Below are 9875 nucleotides of genomic sequence, written 5' to 3'. Positions count from 1 at the left end.
GTCACCTAAGATGTACTTGGAAAATTAAAAATAGTCCCCATAAGCATTGACGATCTGCTGCGAACGTTCTGGAATGTCATGGCCATCGCGGTAGAACTTGGTGGGCTGTGAAGCGAGGAAGATATCAAGTGCATTTTCCACCTCTACCAGGGATTTGAATTGGTGTCCTCTAAGGTGATTGTCGAAGAAAATGAACAGGTGATAATCGGACAGCGCAATATCTGGAAAGTATGGCGGATGCAATAATGTTTCCCATCCAAGGCGTAGAATGGCGTCCCGGGTCATCCTAGCCACGTGGGGCTTAGCGTAGTTCTGTAACAGGAAACTCCTTTACGATTCAGAAGTGCTGACTCCAGAGTTTTGAGTTTTCCTTCAACATGGCTCTACTGCTGAGAGCACACAGTTGCATTGATGCTCTGACTAGCTGCTAACAGTCCACTAAATACACAAGAGTACCTTCTGGTGCAGTGCTGCTTTCGGTTGTTTTGAAATAGGTTCATGTGATGCTCAACAATGATAACGGCACAGTGGAGCTTCGTACAGGATCCACTTCTCATCACATATCAATACTCTGTCCAGAAATGGCTCCTTCCTCAGTCCATAACAACGTCCTCAATCCATAACTCCTCAACACAAAGAAACATAAATGCCTGCTCGTGTTGCCTTCTGGGCCGGTGTGGGACCCATCGTCCCAACTTGCAGTGCTTCCCAAGTTGATAGAGGTGCTACCGAGTGGTTTCTCCTCTCACACTGAATAATAGTCTCAGTTCCTCACATGTCTAGCCACTGTTCGCCTCACTTGCGGCCTGAAGATCTTCATTCTGTACGTGTTGGTCTTCTGGCACGTAGTACGTCTTCGAGTGTTTTGTCGCCGTCCTTAAACTTGTTAAACCACCGCTGCACTGTTCAAGTAGGCACAACAGCCTCACCAAAGGCCTGGTATATCATCCGCTCCGCTGCAGCGGCGTTTGACCTCAGTTTGAACTCGTACAGTATACACACTCTTATGACGCTCTGTGGAGGTCCCATGTTCACTTTGTCCTTACAAAAGTTCACGGTGTAACTGAGCTGCCACAACCAGGTAGTGTGTTGGATATACCCATACCAACAACTGACCTTCGCCTTATCTCTGTTGGCATTCAACTCACGGTGTGAAGGCCAATGGAACACAGACCTCCACAAAAAGCGATATAACTTTCTTGGTTACTTTTATAATAAGCACAATAGTCAATACAAACACGTGAAGGTAAATAGCATTCTGATCTAACATTGAATCAACCATCTTCTTCGGAATGACTTTTGGAGCACCTAGCAGATGTAGTAGAATACCTTCACGATTGAACAAATGAATATCCAGGATTTTTTTTTTTTTTTTGGTCTTCTTGCAACTATTGAGAATTCGCCACGTTCAAACTCGACCACCGACTTCTTCACCACTGCATATGGCAGAGGAGAGTCCCGTAGCGTTTCACTGATTTCCTCATGAATTTGTTTCGGTTACTTTCCTTTGTGGAACAAACATTTGACGACATCTTTGATCTCGATGTTCATGAAAATCGCTGCTGGGACATACATGATAGCTTTAGGGACCTGAGAAACACAATAAAAATATAGTAATTAATATGAAAATTTGTATTTACACACACAGAGATATGTTCTTCAAAACCGTACCATTCCATTATTCTATCTGATTTCTTTCTAGATTAGACTACGAAGTTTTCAGCAGCCATCGTGTCATTTCTCCTTCACTAGTATAAAATACTATCATCATCCTGATCATCATATGCATTGTGCCGTTAGTGGCAAGTCACTTGCCGCAACTAAGAAACTTCCATGCTCCACGGTCTCCCGTTAACCTCTTCGTCTTCATGTGTGATTTTTCTGTTTTGATATCGTCCATCAATTGTAGCCTTCTTCTCCCTCTCCCTCTCTTTCCTGCCACTGAACCTTTTAGCACGTTCCTCATGATACACTTTCTTCTTAGCCAGTTTCTTCCAACCAGTTTCTTTTCCTCTTCTTAACAATATCTAAAACTATTTAATAATGTCTATGAGTCTAATAATGAGGCGAGATTTATCTATTGTTTTCTCATCATTCACCTTTCTTTCAACATCAACAAAGTAAATAGAATTCGAAAAATAAAATATTGCATAACTATTCATCTCGTTCTTGTAGATGTATATTTGGTACAGTTTCGATTTTATGTCTGCGAGTACGAATATATGACATAGCATTAGTTGTAAGCCACTGTCACATGATTCTGCTTGACTCTCTCTCTCTCTCTCTCTCTTTTTTTTTTTTTTTTTTTTTGTGAAATTCGTCCACTTTTTGTGTAATTCTTTTCATCTCCTTTTTGTCTCTTGTTTCAAAGTGTCTCGCTTCAATGACTCCCAGAAGCTCATGACACAAGTTTGTCCCAATTTGAAATTCAAATGTCCAATTTGCAATTGTATTTTTCGACCTACAGGCGAAACACTATGGATTTTCTGTTGTGAACGAAACGGTATGGCAGACGGTAGATATTATAATTCTGTACTCTGTACATTTTTCTTTCGGTCAGGAGATATTAATAAAAAGGCGGTGCAGCTACTTCCCTCCTCTTCCCTCAGCGACATTTATTAAAAAAAAAAAAAAAAAAAAAAAAGACGGGAAAATTCAATGTTTGAGCATTATTCATGAAATATATTTGACGATGCTTCGGCAATACCACCGTACACAAACATACACAGCGAGTTACGAATAGGAGTGGGTTTACTCCCTCCTCTTACTTAATATACAGGGTGTCGCGTAAATCCTATAACAGCGTTTGGGAGTTGAAAGCAGACACCAAAACAAACAACAATATATATATATATGGACAAAAACTCAAAAGCAGCGTCATTTACGAGTTATGAGCGTGGGAAATTTGGTGACACAGAATTTTGAGACGCTATAGCATAAAGACGAATGGCTTTTACACAGTCGGTGTAGAATTGCACACAGGAAGTTATAGGCATAGTACCCAACAATACCAGAATCAAACATCCAGAACAATTCTGCAAGTGTTTCGTCTCTGTTAAATTTATAGAGAAAGGAGGTATGTATCGACTCCTTGTTTTCTAGGGAGTTATGTGTTGATAAGTAAATAACCGTATTCTCAATATAAATACAATGATCACAAATTAGATGAGAGAGAGAACAATAAATACTAATATCTAGACTTGACATCTGTGGGAATATAGTGGTACTTTCTTATCATATTTAATTCAAATCGAGGTTAATTTGTTAAAGAATGAAATTCAAATTGATATACATTTATGAAGTCATAAATCATCCTTGATAAAAGCAATAGCTTACAATTTCAGCAGACATACTCTAAATGAATATGAATTAAGTGCATTTTTTGAAGTCTGCTATTTCAGATCAGTAATCTGTCGCTATGCGTGTAGTCCTTCTTTTCTTCTACCTTGTTCTCTCTCTTTTCTAACATTTTTGGGAAGTATTTATATACAAGTTTTCAATACTTTCACTGACATATAAAATTTAAAAAGAACTAGCATCCATCCTTAGGGAGTATTTTCATTTTGTTTACTATTGCTAGCTCGTATACCATTTAAAAATAAATCTGTTTATAGGATTTGAAAGCATCTTCAGTTTCAATACCATCATGTACAAAAATTTTTGTATGTTTCAAAACTGCAATATATATATTTTTTAATATTTCAAAGAGTTGTTAAACGATATTAACGTTAGTTAACACATAGCCGGCTGTTCGTTTTGAAGTTCTCTTATTTGTATAAGTCATTTATCAAATTACAAAGAGAACGACTTTTTAATATTTCAAAAATTACAAGCACTTTGGTGGGTGTCTATATAGTGAGTCTTCACTGTATAATATTTAAGAAAGAGCAAAGAAAGCACTGAAAAACACTTTCACTAGAGTAAAGCACTACAACAAATGTTTGAAAACAAAGATGTGATCAATACATACAGGTATTGCTGAAATTTCGTTGAACTGGAGAAAGTCTGGTGACAACCATCGATGACGTCTTGACCGCAGCGGAAGCTGGAGTAATAAACAGCGAAACTTGGAGACTGGAGAATGTGTGTCAGTTGGACATCTTGGAAGATGGAGATGAAGATAATAATGAAGCATCTAAGCATTGATTGAAGAACTGTGCAGTGAGTCATGTAACGTCTGATTCTATTGCACGTCATCCATGAATCACGTTGAGAAGTTTCGTGCAGGGGGCGTTGACTTGTTGAACGATGTACATATCCAAAAGGCAGTAAGCTTCGTAGACGGCCAGTCGCGATGATGACTGCGACGAACGGTGTGATGGTTCGATGTTTCTTCATCCACGTGGTGCTGAGAATCTAAGCCTGGACCCTTACTGCTGGAAACTTGTCATTTGTCGGTGAACCAACGATGGTGAATGGACTGGGTTGGAAACACTGACATGGTTCATTGGTACTCTCCTTGATGTATGCTGTCAGGGATAGTGATGCTAAGTTGGTGGAGATGCGAAGAAAATGGTGAGCGAGAGATGGACATCGGAAGCTTGGTGTTGTCTGAGCAAACGATGAGGTTGCTGCATTACACTTGGGCGGAGCTGGGCATGTAAGTAAGAAGCTGGAACAGGAACAGCTACTGGATGGAGCATCTTCTTCTTAATGGGAATTCCAGCGCACATCATACATCCTTATGGAGAATTTTGAGGTTGTTTAATATCTGCTAGTTCTTATATCTTTTAAAAATAACTCATATCCTGTTTATAGGACTTAAAAGTATCTTGAGTTTCAGTACAATCATATACAAAAATTTTTGTATGTTTCAAAACTGCACGTTGTTATCGTTAGTTAACACACAAGGGATTCCCCAAAGGACTTAGTGGATTCCCGCTTATGTTCGCAAACAAAGACCGGCCAAAATGAGCTTCAAAAGAAGGAATATTTAACATTAAAGTAGAATTCTTCTGTGCATGTCGATAGTGGAAACAGACTCAAAGATGCAGTATATGGAGAATTGTGGAGTTGCTATGAGTGGTTGCATAACTACTAGTAAACACGTTTCAACCAGACCAGAAACATTAATGTATTATTGAAGGTTAGATTAATGGTTATCAATGCATGCAACGTTGCACTCTCCATTGATAGTACCACAAATAAGTACGGAGTCTTTTTTGTAACCCACAAAATAGTATGTTCTACGTACTGTATTAATGTGTTGTGAAACCTGTTGTCGACATTATATGTAGAGCATAATGCGCCCTGACGCCCTCTACAGTGGAAATAACATAACATTGTTTGAATGTTTGCACCATTAGAGACCTATATGGAGTGATACATGAAAGCTATGACTTCTGAAGGACTTATATAGTAACTCATAGCTATTTAGGACATTCGGTAAATAAAGTCTTAGAAGAAAAAAATCTTAAAATAATGATTTGTTTTCCATGAGATTTAAGTGATATATTAGAATAAATTTCTTTCCATTTTAAGTTCTTGGGTGACCTCATAGGGCTCCATGATACGGGACACCTATGTAGTAAGCAAAGCTTTCTGTTCGACGCCCCATCTGTTATAGTTTCAACTTTTTAGTTGAAATCATTCATAAAAATCATATTTTGTTTGGTGTACCAGTTTTTTCAAGGATTCAGGAAGTTTTATTCTGCTTCTTTTTTTTAATTTATTAATTTTTTGTCCTTTATTTAACTTTTTGTTTACAATATTGGATCTAGCCCGAGACCGAGGCTTAGCTTAGGCTTGTTTTGAGTGACAAACATAATTAAAGCTTTTATTGGTTATTTTTTAAAGGTTATAGAAAAGTCATGTTATACTTATCATAGTCTGGGTTCTGGTTGCTTCTCCCCGCCAGTTTTTACCTTCTAGATCCGCCACTGGGCAATACATATCGTACACCTCAGATGAACTCATTTGATTCTAGTTAAACTTAACACAGTGAAAGATTCTGATCTGTTTAGTTCGTATGTGGGTAAGAATGCAGACCTTGAAATTAGGTATGAAAACGATAACACACATAGGCTACATGATACGAGGGAGAATCAGAACTTAAGGTTAGAAGGCCGATATGTCTGGTGTTTTCTGGTATCCAGGCGCGCACCCAGAAATTTTTGTTGGGAGGATGGTCCAATACTTCAACCCACCACGTTTATGTAGCAATGATTCTACACCCGAAAAGACGATAAATAATTCGAAAGTACTTTCACCCATATTTTCGTAAGAAAATGATAGAAGTAGATTGTTTTTATATAGCCTATATATATATATATATATATATATATATATATATATATATATATATATATATATATATATATATATATATATATATATATATATATATATATACAGGGGTAGGACAAAAAATCCAACACGTTTGCAAAAGTGTGAAAATCATACCTAGTATGGTGTGGGGCCTCCTTTTGCGTCCAAAACAGAATGGATCCGACGTGGAATAGACATATACAGCTACTGAGCTCCTGAATCGTGTTGTGTGGAATTTTGTACCATTGTTCCTCCAAAGCATGCTCCAGTTCTTTAAGGGATGATGGTGGAGGGTAATGAGACTGACCACGCCTTTCTAACTCAGACCACAATGGCTCGATGATGTTCAGATCTGGTGATTCTGGGACCCAGGGGAGGTGTGATAGCTCCTGGTCATGCTCTTCAAACCATAATTTCACCGTTTTTACAGCGTGACAGGGTGCCAAATCATCTTGGTAGACGTCATCACCATTAGGGAACAATATTTGAGCTATGGGTAGAATTTGGTCGCCCAAAATGGCCTCATACGCCTTAGCAATCATCATTCCATGCAGGGCTTTGATGGAACCGACAGAAAACCACATCACTGCCCATACTGTAACAGACCCACCCCCATGCTTTACAGTTGGGAGCAGACAGTCTGTATCACAGGCCTGCGACGGTGTTCTCCATACGTAAACACGACCAGTTGTTGGAAACAAGGTGAAGGTCGATTCATCGGACCACATTACGTGTTCCCACTGCTCATGAGTCCACGTCTTGTGGTCCTTGCACCACTGGACAGAGATGGAGTGGGTCAGTGGGTCGGTGGGTCAGTGGGTCAAGTGGGTCAAGTTTTCTGAGTGGGTTAGTGGGTCGTGGGTCAACAGCATGTGACCAACTGCGACCCACCACCCACCGTGACCCACTGCGACCCACCGACTCAGTATGATCTACCGACCCTCTCTGCTCACTGCATTCTAGACAGTATCTTCTGAAGACTGGTAAATTTGTCTCCATTTTACTTTCAAGACCTTCATTTCCCTTTCTTTTACACTTGTTTCTGTCTACTTACCTGAGGTGAGTATATCTAACCAAGTGAAAAAAGAACTTCGGGCACTTTTGGATATTTATATTTTTAATAGTAATAATAGCAATAGGACTTACACTACAACTTGGCTTTCGAGACCTGTGGGCTTTTAGAGCTAACTACTGGAAAAAATACATTTTTGAATCACTGTAATATATAAATAAATTTTAAAAAATTGAATGTAACTATGTGTGCCTGATCATCACGGTCAAATGGCAAAATCAAATGAAATTACTTTTGGTATATAGTTAGACCTTAATCCAAATTGGGATGTTATATTGCTTTTATTATAATGCATAATATCCTAAGGAGGTAGTGAGGATCCGAATTTTTGCGATAAAAATGAGTATCTCGCAAGCCGTTAAAGTTACGGAGCTGAAATTCAGTGTATTATCTCTTTATTGCAAATAAACAGAATGTGTTCTAGCATTTTTAAAAAATTCTCCTTTATGTGGGGGGGGGGTACTTTCTATATATGGAAAATTGGTAGTGAGTTGATTTGTAAAAATGATCGGAAACGATCGATGTTATTTCAGAAAAAAATCAGAAACAAAAAATACAGTGCTTGGCTTCATATATCCATTGCTTTCTGCTATAATAATAATTGAAGCTTATGTTTATTATATGGAGGGCTCACAGCACAGGGCAATCAGCCCATAAAGTTGTCAGAAAAATAGGTATAAAATTTGTATTGTAAGCTTAATTACACGCAAATTTGAAATTTGGATTGTACGCATAATTGTATGGAAAATTTTACTTTTTTTCCCCCTTTACGTTGGTCTACTAACTTTGATTTGGAACTTTGAAATTTCATCCTTTTTTCCACGGAAAAGTATTGATAATTCAACAAGGAAATAATTATACTATGATAATTTAATTGAAATTTATCGTAATTTGGCACATGGCAAACAGCAGTGTGGTAATTGAAGTTGAAGAAGGAGGGAAATTCCCATTCACCTCTGAATACGTACTTTCCAGAAACCTCGTTAACTTTCGCTTTCTAGACGGGGGAGGGAACTTGGTAATGGTATCAAACCTTCATGTGTAATTACAAAAATTAAATTTATAAACAAATAAGAAATCATCAGTTTATCAGGCTTTACTTGATAATTTATTCAAAAGATTCCCTATCAAAGGCGTGGTAGATGAAGTTTCTGTTCTACATGGGTCGACATTGCCAACTGACATGGTCGAGATGGGAAAGATGTTGTATGGTGATAGAGAGATGATAATTCTTGCTGAGTATTTCAAAATTGACCGAGAAAAATCGTTATCAGACTTAAGTCTAACAAGTAGATTGTCGATGAGAAGTTGCAGAAATCGGGTAGAAGTATTATCAATGTCCACGACAGAATGCGAACGGGGATTTCCCCTTATGAATTTACAGGTGACTGATATTAGAAATAGATTAAGTGCTCAAACATTGTCTAACTTGTTGCTCATCAATGTTAATGGCCCACCGCTAGACAAGCTCAAAGTAGACAAGCTAGTTATTTCTTGGCTGAAGGATGGACATCATTCCACTGCGGATGATTTACCGCTAAAAAGTTACCAACAGGAAATAAATCCGATTTCAGATTTGTTTTAAGGTGGAAAATTACGAGTTACGGAAAATGTATACTTGTATTACTAATGGCTTATTTGTGTTATTCAACTTTGTACCTACTTTTTAGTAACTCTCTTCTTTGCTTTAGGTAAACTACTTTTGAATAAATATTCATAATAATTGCAATTATGCATATTTGTAACTTAAATTTAACGTGGTGTTTTAGTGATTACACAAATTACAATTATGAGTATACTTAATGGAGATGCTCTCACATAGGGTACCCGAGCACCTTTATACCCTGAACAACTGATTTTTCAAGTCTTTTGTGAGAAAAATACTGTGAACTGAGAAACCATAAACTTTTCCATATTGTACAGGGGTATTTTCCTGCGAATAGAAGTTTCTTGTTGAATGCATTCAGAAATTAACACTTGCAAGAATATTCTCTTAGTACAAGTATATTTTAGGCACACACTAATTCCACCCCCCCACCTCTTACTGTTTTAATTTCCTCACTGACAAACACTTTACCATTTTATATCGTAAAGGTCAGATCTACCGTCATTGTAACAGAGTGGTGTTTGAGCGATTGACTAGAAATTCAAACTCCGATTAGTGACAATTTCACAGTCTTGTTTTATTACAAGTGAGGCGTATAGTTTCTAAATCCGCCATCTCCAATTTTCAAAAAAAAAAACGAGCTAAGTAGATTTACTGGTATTCCTTTCCATGCCCTACATGATGGTGAAAAGAGTTGTTTGAAATGTCGCCAGCTCCACCCTCAATTACTGCTTTAAAGTTCAGGGTATTCTTCAAAAGCCGCCATCTACACTCAGCAGTGTGTTTCTAAACCCCATCATCTCGATTCTATTCTATTCTATGCTATGAATTGAAGACCGATGTTAATGAAAAAATGTTGCAAGATGTTGTTCAACTCCTAACGAAACACTTCGGGGAGAATTGGCGTGCTAATTCAAACTTAGCCATTTA

This window comes from Thermobia domestica, chromosome 13 (genome assembly GCF_964235325.1).
Source record: "Thermobia domestica chromosome 13, izTheDome1.hap1.1, whole genome shotgun sequence".
NCBI lineage: Eukaryota > Metazoa > Arthropoda > Insecta > Zygentoma > Lepismatidae > Thermobia > Thermobia domestica.
Note: the sequence above shows the minus strand (reverse complement) of the source record.